Source organism: Poecilia reticulata, chromosome 22, assembly GCF_904066995.2.
Source record: "Poecilia reticulata chromosome 22, P_reticulata-male-v2, whole genome shotgun sequence".
NCBI classification, from domain to species: domain Eukaryota; kingdom Metazoa; phylum Chordata; class Actinopteri; order Cyprinodontiformes; family Poeciliidae; genus Poecilia; species Poecilia reticulata.
Window position 1 is genome coordinate 7,383,126 of NC_088851.1, and position 9,407 is coordinate 7,392,532.

The window sequence follows — 9,407 nt, forward strand, 5'->3', positions numbered from 1 at the left end:
TCGCTGAATGACTGTTCATTGTGGGGCTGACCCCCCCATTGGGGTCAGAATGGGGGATCAGCCCCCCATTCTGACCCCAAGAGTCAGAATGGGGGGCTGAGGGAACGGTGGCGGACTGGGGGGGTTCGAAGAAGGAGAGAAGGTGGGGGGCTGACGTATCGTTAAAGGGTTGGGGGGGTGGGGGAAGCGAAGAAGGAGGGAGTGAAGGAGAGACATTGAGGGGGGGCTAGTGTACCATTAGAAGTGTGAGGGGTCGAAGAGGGTGGGGCCGGTCTAGCGTACCGTTGAGTGCTGGGGGGGCTGGACGGACGGCGTATTGCAAGAAGGGGGAGAAGGTCTGGCTGCAGAAGGAAGGGGGCGAAGGAGAGATGTTAATCTGCGGACTGGGGGGCTAGAGTATAATTAGAAGGGGTTCGACGAAGAAGGAGAAAAGGTGGGAAGCTGATGTATCGTTAGAGGGGTGGGGGAAGCGAAGGAGGAGGGAGCGAAGGAGAGACATTAATCCCCCCGATCCCCTTATAAATGCTATTTTATTTATACAATTAGGGCTATTGTAAATTAATATTTTAGTAATCGAGTAATCTATCGATTATTCTTACGATTAATCGAGTAATCGTATAAAAAATTTAACAAAATAAAGTATTGATAAATCTGGCATAACAGCAGTGTTACTTCCCTAACAGTTACTTTTTTGTAGTTTAGAAAACTAACCTGTAATAATAACAGCTCACTTTCTAAATTAACCTGACAACAAGTTATACAAAAATCTAAAATTAATTTCAATTTACCGTAATAAACAGAGGCAGGCTCACAAATACGCTTATTAAAATTGTCTATGATCCAGATTTTAGTTTATGTATTCATCTTCAGTCAGTTTAATGAACTCTCACGTTGTCAAGCTTTGAGTTTGAGAATATGGTAAATGTCGCCTGAAGTGGTGGGCCATAATTTAACAGTTTGTATAAGTTAAATTACGGGGGAAAAAACTGTTAAATTACAGAAAAATTCTGCTGGAAATTCCATAAAAACCAGAAAATGTATTGGCAGAAAATTACCAGGACATTTCCCTGTTTTTTACGAAAAAATTTGAAATAAAATACTGTTAAATTACGGGACACTTCTGATGGAAATTTTGCAAAAAAAAAAACAAAAAACTGGAAAATATCCTGGCAGAGAATTACCAGGACATTTTCTGTATTTTTTTTTTTTTTCAGAATTTCCATCAAAATATTTTCCATAATTTAACAGTTTTTTGTGTCAAATTTATCAATATTTTGTTAACCCAAATCTGAAATTCTCTGTCTTTTTACTCTTTTGTGATATACTCAAACTTTTTTTTTTTAAACTTTGGACATTTCCAAATACGTTTGTCTTCCAAACCATTGAAGTCTGTATTCTATACCATATATTAATTATAGTGTAAATGTATTAAAGTTAATGTATTTAATATATTCTTAACATAATTTTGAAACAAAACTAAATTCTAAGTCCACAGTAAATGTAGTTGTAGAACACAAAACACTTAGATTGAAAGTAGCTCATCTTGCAAATTGATGTAAAAATGAAACCTTTCTACAATCAATTTGCAGACTTTATTTTGCAATTTAAGACCATAAATTGACGTAATCTAGTCTTTATAACTAACCTTTGCTATTAAATATTAAGAGTTAAACATATTCTTGAGCTTGCTAATGTTTATCTTCTGCACATCACAACTAATTTATTGCAATTTACTATACAAATTTCAACGTATAAGTTAAATGTAAAGCAATCTTGACTAGTCTTTGTAGTCAAACAGTTTTGATAATTACTATAAGATGGAACATACAAAAAATTGCTTTGGAACATGAAAATCATAGTTGTAAACAGGACCAACATACTTCAAAATAAATGCCAAAAAATAAATGAAATACAGGTATAAATATTTAGTTAAAAATCAAATGCTACATAAACCCAGCCTAATGCCAACGACAGTGGAAGACACTGTATTCATGAGTGTGTGCTCTCATTACCTCTAGTTGCTGTGAACATAAAACAAAACAGTCCATTTTATGTTTATGTTCTGCAAAAAAAGGTCAATCCAACTCTTAGGTCCAGTTACCAAGAGCTTGAAATGTTGTCTGACCAGTTCTTGTGCTTCGCATAGGTTCTTGGTGCACCAGGTTTGATGAGATGAACAATCACATTTAAACTTCAAAAGGCTCAAATTTTCCATGAATTCCCAGTCATTCAGTTCATTAAGGGACTTGAACCATTTTGGTGGAATGCAAAGCTGCTTCTTCACCTTTGTCTGCGTCATGTCAGTCGACCTTTATTCAGGGTTTGAGCCCAGAAACTCTATAAACAAAGAGAATGGATACTCAAGTTTAACACAGAAACTCTTCATGTTATAAACATACTTTTTACAAAACGCTTCTAAATTACATTACAGCAGCATATCACCTTTCTCATCAGCGTCTCACCAATTGCTAATACCTCTTTCACAAACAACAACATTGAGTAATTTTGATTAAAAAAAATCTACACTAGGAGTGCGTCAATTGCAGATTTCTGACCAATCTTTAAAAATTTGACTTGTCAATTCTGATTTTGGCCGATACTGATCGTCTTGTCTGAATATTGCTAAATGCAGAAAACGTCAGTAGGTTGGCAACAGTGGGGTGACTATTGATAACTGCAAACATGAAGACATGACCTGGTGGGCTGGTCTATCAGTCAAACGTCTCTAACAGGAGAGGAAAGCGGTTGATTTTTAGATATTTGCTGAGGAAGATAAGATCAGTGGATGAAACCACTTTCACATGTATTGGCGGATCACCAATTTTCAAAATTAAGGATTTGGGGAAGATTTATTGGTGCACCCCTAACATACACAATACACAAATATTTTCTTTTGAAAATAAAAACATACACTGATTTTTGCATATTTGTTAAAATAAAGTCACCATGTCATGATTTTATGTCACGAGACGTATAATTTGTGAAAATAAAAACTCCTCCATTTCCCCTGAGCTACTATTTCAATCTGAAGAAATCCATCACTCCCAACCAAAACCAACCAATCAGAGATTGGAGGATAGTCTTAGCACTGTCAATCAACCTCTTCATGCTGTCAATCAACTGTTTATCCACCTTCATCGGTGTCCATGCTAACTAGCCTTAACATTCATGAGAGGTTCCGTTAGCTGCAGCGTAGCCAAATGCAAGAGATCAGGGAGAAGTGGGATGAGCAGCACCACAGAGAGTTTCAACATATATGTAAAAAAATGTATCACAAGTTACATAATGCTGCATTAGATATTATTAGAAAGACGCATAACAAAACATTATGCCTATGTTATTGCAGAAAACATCACACACTTCCTAATTTAAACTAAAGGTTGGGACATCACTATTTGTGAGCCAGAATCATCAAAATTAACAGCAATAAATACTTTGAATATGTGTGTAATGAATATATAATTAACTTTCAGAAGAAAAAAAAGAGAGGAAGAAGTGAAGAAAAAAATTCTAATCATTTCTTTAGCTTCTGCTGCCCTCTGCTGGAACACATCCGTCACCAATAACTACATTTGACCTGAAGGTGGCAGTAGTGTACCACGCAACAGACTGGTTTCTGCGTCGCCTCTACTGTTGCTCAGCTCTCTATATATTGGTGATATACGGAGAGCACACATCTGAAATATTGGTACGTTGTTTTTGTTTGAATAGTTATATTGTTACATAAATTGTGCTGTATTTGTGTTTAATCTATATTTAGCAGAGTTTTCTCCTTATAAATGCTGACCAGCGTTTCGCAGGCTGCTCTCTGTATTTTGTTGATTTCAATGTAATGGTGAGTTTTAAGTGTTTGAGGTTGGAAGGCCTCTTTGCCGTCACCCTAATCGTTTGCTCCACAGACTCTATCAGTGACTGAGCCACTACAAAATGTAAATATGCCTTCAAGCCTGTAGATGTAGCTATAAATGTTCCTTAAAAAAAAGAAAGAGAGAGACAGAGAGAAAGCGATTTGTTTCATAATGGCCAAATAATCAGTGGATTTAGGTCTGGACTTTGACTGAACCGTTGTAGCGCATCATTGACATTCTTTAAACTAAACCATTGAACTGTTTTAACTCTCACCAGCTCTTCTGTCGCCGTTGAAGCAACTCCCACAGCATTACATTGCCACGACCATGTTTCACCACGGGGTCCTCTACATGGTTTGTGACAAACTTTAAACAGGATTCTCCTTGTTTTAGAAACAGTCTCTGCTTTCTAATGGTGCGTGTGCACCTTGAATGCAAATGCTTGACATTTTGCTCTACACCTAGCGTTTTGTGCGTCTGGTTTACATTCAAAGTCCATGTGAAGGCGCATCGAGGGTGCATCAGCTACTTTTGGTGTGAACGCACCATTATAGTCGCAACAGATCAAATAGGACCGAATGCAAGCACGCCACACTTTTCAGATTTTTATCTGCAAAAAAATAGTGAAAGCCACGTCGTGCTCTGTTCACAAAACAATTTTGTGCTGCTACTTCCACAATAAAGAGAAGCAGTTCTCGATTGGTAAACTAAATTGAGACGTGACGAAAAATAAAACGCGGTACAGCTTGAAGTTGCTTTTTTTTCCGTAAACCGTTTTCAAAAAGCGCCATTGTTAGATCTGACTCTGACAACAAAACTGACCAATCGTCTTTTACAGCGTTCTTCTGCAGATCCTGTCTCTCTCTTAAAAAAATAAAAATAAAAAAAAGCTCCATGTGTTGTTCTCCAATCAGCAGCAGCAGCTGGAACAGATTAACGTCTGAGGTTCTATTTTTTCTTTCTTTTTTTTTTTTTTTCCATTTGGTAAATTTCCAAAACTTGGGGAAGAAGACACATCCCAGAATGCTCTGGTGTAGCAGAGGAAAAGAAAACCTGGATGCTTCCCTCTCTTCACCGGGCTCCACCTCTTTCCCTCTCTCTACAGCTGTACAGGAAATCAGTCATCCTCCATCCACTGCTGTCTCCATGGCAACACAGAGGGGGGAAATCCTTTTTCTGGTCCTGTCACCCCTCACACACACACACACACACACACACACACACACACACACACACACACACACACACACACACACACACACACACACCTTTTTCTCCCTCCTCTAGCCGTTTGACTTGTTTCACAACGTGCCGCTCAGTTTGGAACATTTTGGTTTCACATCCAGCATGTCCTTAACCTTTTACAACCTCATCAGCATTTTTTATTATTATCATTATTATAATTATTATTAAGCGTGCCTCACTATCAGAGCAAACTGAGTGACAGTGCATCTCTGACGACATACACAACCTCTCTCTCTCTTTCTCTCTCTCTCTCTCTCTCTCTCTCTCTTTCTCTCTCCCTATCTGTCTCTCTCTCTCTCTCTCTTTAAATCCCAGAGGGCACCGGGACAGCACAGACGGAGTGGCTCTGCTCGGCCTTGGAAGGAGGCAGATGGCTGCAAATCACAGATGAAAATCGGGGCCCCTCCCCCCTGCCTGGGTGATAACCCCACCCCGGCCTGCAACATCTGCCTCGTCCGCAAGCAAAACAAAACAACTCCGCTGAAGGGAGGGGAGGAGGGGGGGAACCTTGGAAAATACAGCGATGGTGGTCAGCCTTTCAAGGTAAAAGAAAAGGAAAACAAAACAAAAAAATCTTGCAAAACAAAAACAAAACATCGTCATTGTAAGATGAGGGCTTTTAATAGCAAGTCAAAGTCAAAAGCCACAAGCTTTTTTTTTTTCTTTTTTTTTTTCCATAAGCTTTGAAAAATAAAATGGATTAAAGGCACTTAGCAGAGCAGCCTATTAAGCTCAACAGCTGCAGTGACACCAAAAGGTCCGGAGATGATCCTTGATCTGATAATAAAACTCAGTAATCAGATTACGAATTAGCAAATCTCTGGATTGGGTTCATCTGCAGGGAAGCGTTTCACTGCTTGTGTCTCTGGTGGCGCTCGACCAGCCTGCAGAACTCCAGCACCGCGCAAAGGTGCTACTGAGCGTGTCACATTACAAACTACAAAGTGTTTTAATGGGTTTCTATGTTATATTTACAACCTGTGGCTACGGAGCCGCAAGCGGCTCTTTGGAAACTTCCACACTGGACCGTAATGGGTTTGATTAAAAATGATAAACAACTAAAGTAGCTATTTCTTTTCAGTTGTTTCTATTGAATAACTGTGCTTAATTCCCATAATAGAATTATGTTCATTTAGATCTATTTTTTTCTTGTTATATTTTAAAATTACAACAGATTTTCTCTAGTAGCTGTTCATCAAAACTAATGTATTTTGAAAGGAAATTAATACATACATACATCCATCCATCCATTTTCTTACACCCTTGTCCCTCAGTGGAGTCGGGAGGGTTGCTGGTGCCCATCTCCAGCTAATGTTCCGGGCGAGAGGCGGGGTCACCGGACAGGTCGCCAGTCTGTGACAGAAATTAATACATGATTTTTTTAATAACAAATAATAAAAAATGTGCCCTCCTTCATTCTGACACCTGCTAATAAAATCCAGTAGTCTTCAGAAGTCAACTAATCAATAAATAAACTCCATCTACACATAATTAAAACATAATCTAAATTCTAAACTAACACAACTGGCAAATTCTCCCCGAACGCACATCTTCACTGTAACGCACGGTGGTGGCAGTATCATGCTTTTACTGAGCCACAAACAAAATACGTTTTAAGTAGCAAAATATTTGAAACTGGGTCAAATTTCACCTTTCAACAGAACAAAAAAAAAAACTTAAAACAGTGGTTTAGATCTAATCAGATTCATGGACCAGTCAAAGTCTGAATAAGGATCTGTCACAATGTTTGAAAATGTCTGGTCTCACCCATCTTAACGTAACCGGAGCAAAGAAATGACATCCAAAATGTCACCGTGCGTCCTTTTTGTATCGTTTCACCACATGAAATTCACCTGTGTTTGTGGCGACACGATGTGGAAAAGCTCCAGCACGGTAATCTAGATTAAAGACCCAGAACATCACCCGCTCCAGTTTACACGAGGAACTCTGTGACGTGGTCGACCAGAGGCCTCGTCGTCACCAGAGGAACCGGCGCTCAGTTAATTCGCCGCCCTCCTCTCTCCAGACGAGCTGCTGCTGTACGCCTCCCGGTGGATAACGCGCGCATGAATGGAGCTGAGGAAAATGTGACTCGGGCAGAACATGACGCTCAGACGAATGAGGTCACGCTGGGCGTACCTGCCGCGGGCGAGCCGCGCGACGCCCGCGAACGGCACAGCTGCAGGATGCTCCAGCGCGCGCCGACTCACAAGTGACAAACGGGGATGTGTTGTCTCACATTCACAATGTCGGACGCTGGTTTGGTGTTTTTATGACGGAGCTGTAGGGAAATGCTGATTCTTTCTGTCAGGATCTTTGGGTTGTTTTGGGGCTTGATTTGTTTATTCTGGTCTTATTATTATTCTGTGTTTCTTTGATTAGATCAGTGTTGTTTCTGTTTTACTTTAGCTTACTACTTCTTAGTGATTCTAGTTTATTTCTTGTGTCTAGTTTTATCATGTTCATTCTTTAGTGTTAAATTCATTTCCTGTGCCACTTTCCCTCTCTCTCTCTTTGCTCACACCTGCAACCTGTTTCCAATCACCCATCTAGTAATCCAGCTCTCCAGTATATGTGCAACTCATCCTAAGTCACTCCTTGCTGGGTCCCCCTGTTACCTCCCTGTTTCTCACTGCTGAATTTTTGTTCCTAGATTCCTGTTTTTGTTCTGCTCTGGCTCCCTGTTGCCCCTGTGATTTCTTTTTTTAAAATCATTTCTTATTAAACTTTCAACTCCGCTCTCTGCTGCTGCCTCTCTACATTCTGTCCGACTTCATTGCCACACGCATCACGACACTTTCATTGTAATCTGATCTATTTAAAATCCTGGCCTTTTGAAACTTTGTGGCGTTTTTTTTTTTTTTTTTGATATACACACTAGAAAATGTTCTCAAGGTCTTTTTGCAAAGGTTTTCTTTCCTTATTTTAAAATCTCAGGTTAGAAATGAAGTAGTGTGTCTTTAAAAGTGACGAACGTCCTAGATATTTATCCAAAAATTACAATTAGAAGTTCTAGCTTTTACAAAATGTCACATAGTATTTGTGGTTCCAGTCATGTCTGATTTAGCTGGACTGACAGCCAAAATGGCTCCATGGATTGAGAATCAAGGCTGACACATAAATATAACAGCTGCGTGCTGAAGTAATATTTTATCAAAATATGAAATTGTTTCATATTGATTTATCTATACAGATAAATCAAATTATCTGTATAGCCCTAAATAACATCAATATGAAACAATTTGTAATATTTAACGTTAGGAAGTACTCATGGAGTGCAGCGGCAGCTACTTATTGATACTTTAACAGTTTTATCAAGACATTCTGCCACATTTGTGATCCTACTGTGGCCCAAAATGAAAATGAGTTTGACACGCCTGAGCTAACGGACAAGAGAAGAAGCACACAGTGGGAGGAAACTTAAAAATGTTCTAGATTTTCCTCGGTATCGGCCAAAACATTGCGGCCCATGGACGAGCTGCCTGCTGGGAGAAGGAACGTGAGGATGCGACAGCGACGGACACGAGGGACAGGATGAGATGGACGCCGATGATTCACAGTCTCAGTCCCTGAAGGGATCCAGTGGCTTCCTGCCGGACGGATCTGCAGAGTGTCTTAAAACAGAAACGTTAAAGTACTCGGAGTGCTCGAGTTCCAGTGCCTTTGATCTTTGCGTTAGTGATTTTTGGACAAAGATCTGACACTTTGCTCAGTTTTAACAGACGCTAACGCAAAGCATATGCGACCAAAAGCGAAGGGGGACCTCGCGGTCAAAGTCAAGCGCACAACGTCTTGAGATTCATGAGTCAGGTGGGAGAATTTGTGAACAGGTATTACTGTAAGAAGTGAAGTGTAGTTGTGCAGAAAACCCTCCACCAGGAGCATGTATGGTGGTGGCAGCGTCATGCTGTGGGGGTTTCTTTTCTTCAGCAGGGACATTGCTAGAGTTCATGGGGAGATAGATGGAGCTAAACACAGGAAGAAAACTTGTAAAAGACTTGAGACCGAAACATATGCTGTAGACCAAAGCACATACTAGTGTGGTCTAGTCAAAGGCCAAAGCTAGATTGAATGAAGCATCAGGACTCGATAGTGTCCATCCAATCTGACTCAGAATGAGTAACGTTCGTTGGCGGAGACGAAGTTGGCTGTACGCTATGCAACACACTTGTGCACTTGCACACCACACTTTTCAGAGTGTTATTTGAAAAAAACTTTTGTTCTGCTTTACAATTTTGCGCAGCTTTGTCTTGTTTTATCCAACAGTGGCTTTGGTCTAGTTTCTAGTGCAAATATTTTAGTTACACTTGAAAT

The 9,407-nt window shown here is 39.9% G+C and overlaps 1 long non-coding RNA gene across 1 annotated transcript; it reads right to left on the reverse strand.

Annotated features, from left to right (window-relative positions):
- Nucleotides 1–1,631: 1,631 nt before the first annotated feature.
- On the reverse strand, nt 1,632–7,221 carry LOC145549933 (uncharacterized). The gene is made up of 3 exons (XR_014085737.1): nt 6,947–7,221; nt 6,353–6,446; nt 1,632–2,337 (listed from the first exon to the last, which is right to left on the reverse strand). It is a non-coding gene; the product is annotated as an uncharacterized LOC145549933 (long non-coding RNA).
- Between the last annotated feature and the right edge of the window lie 2,186 nt (nt 7,222–9,407).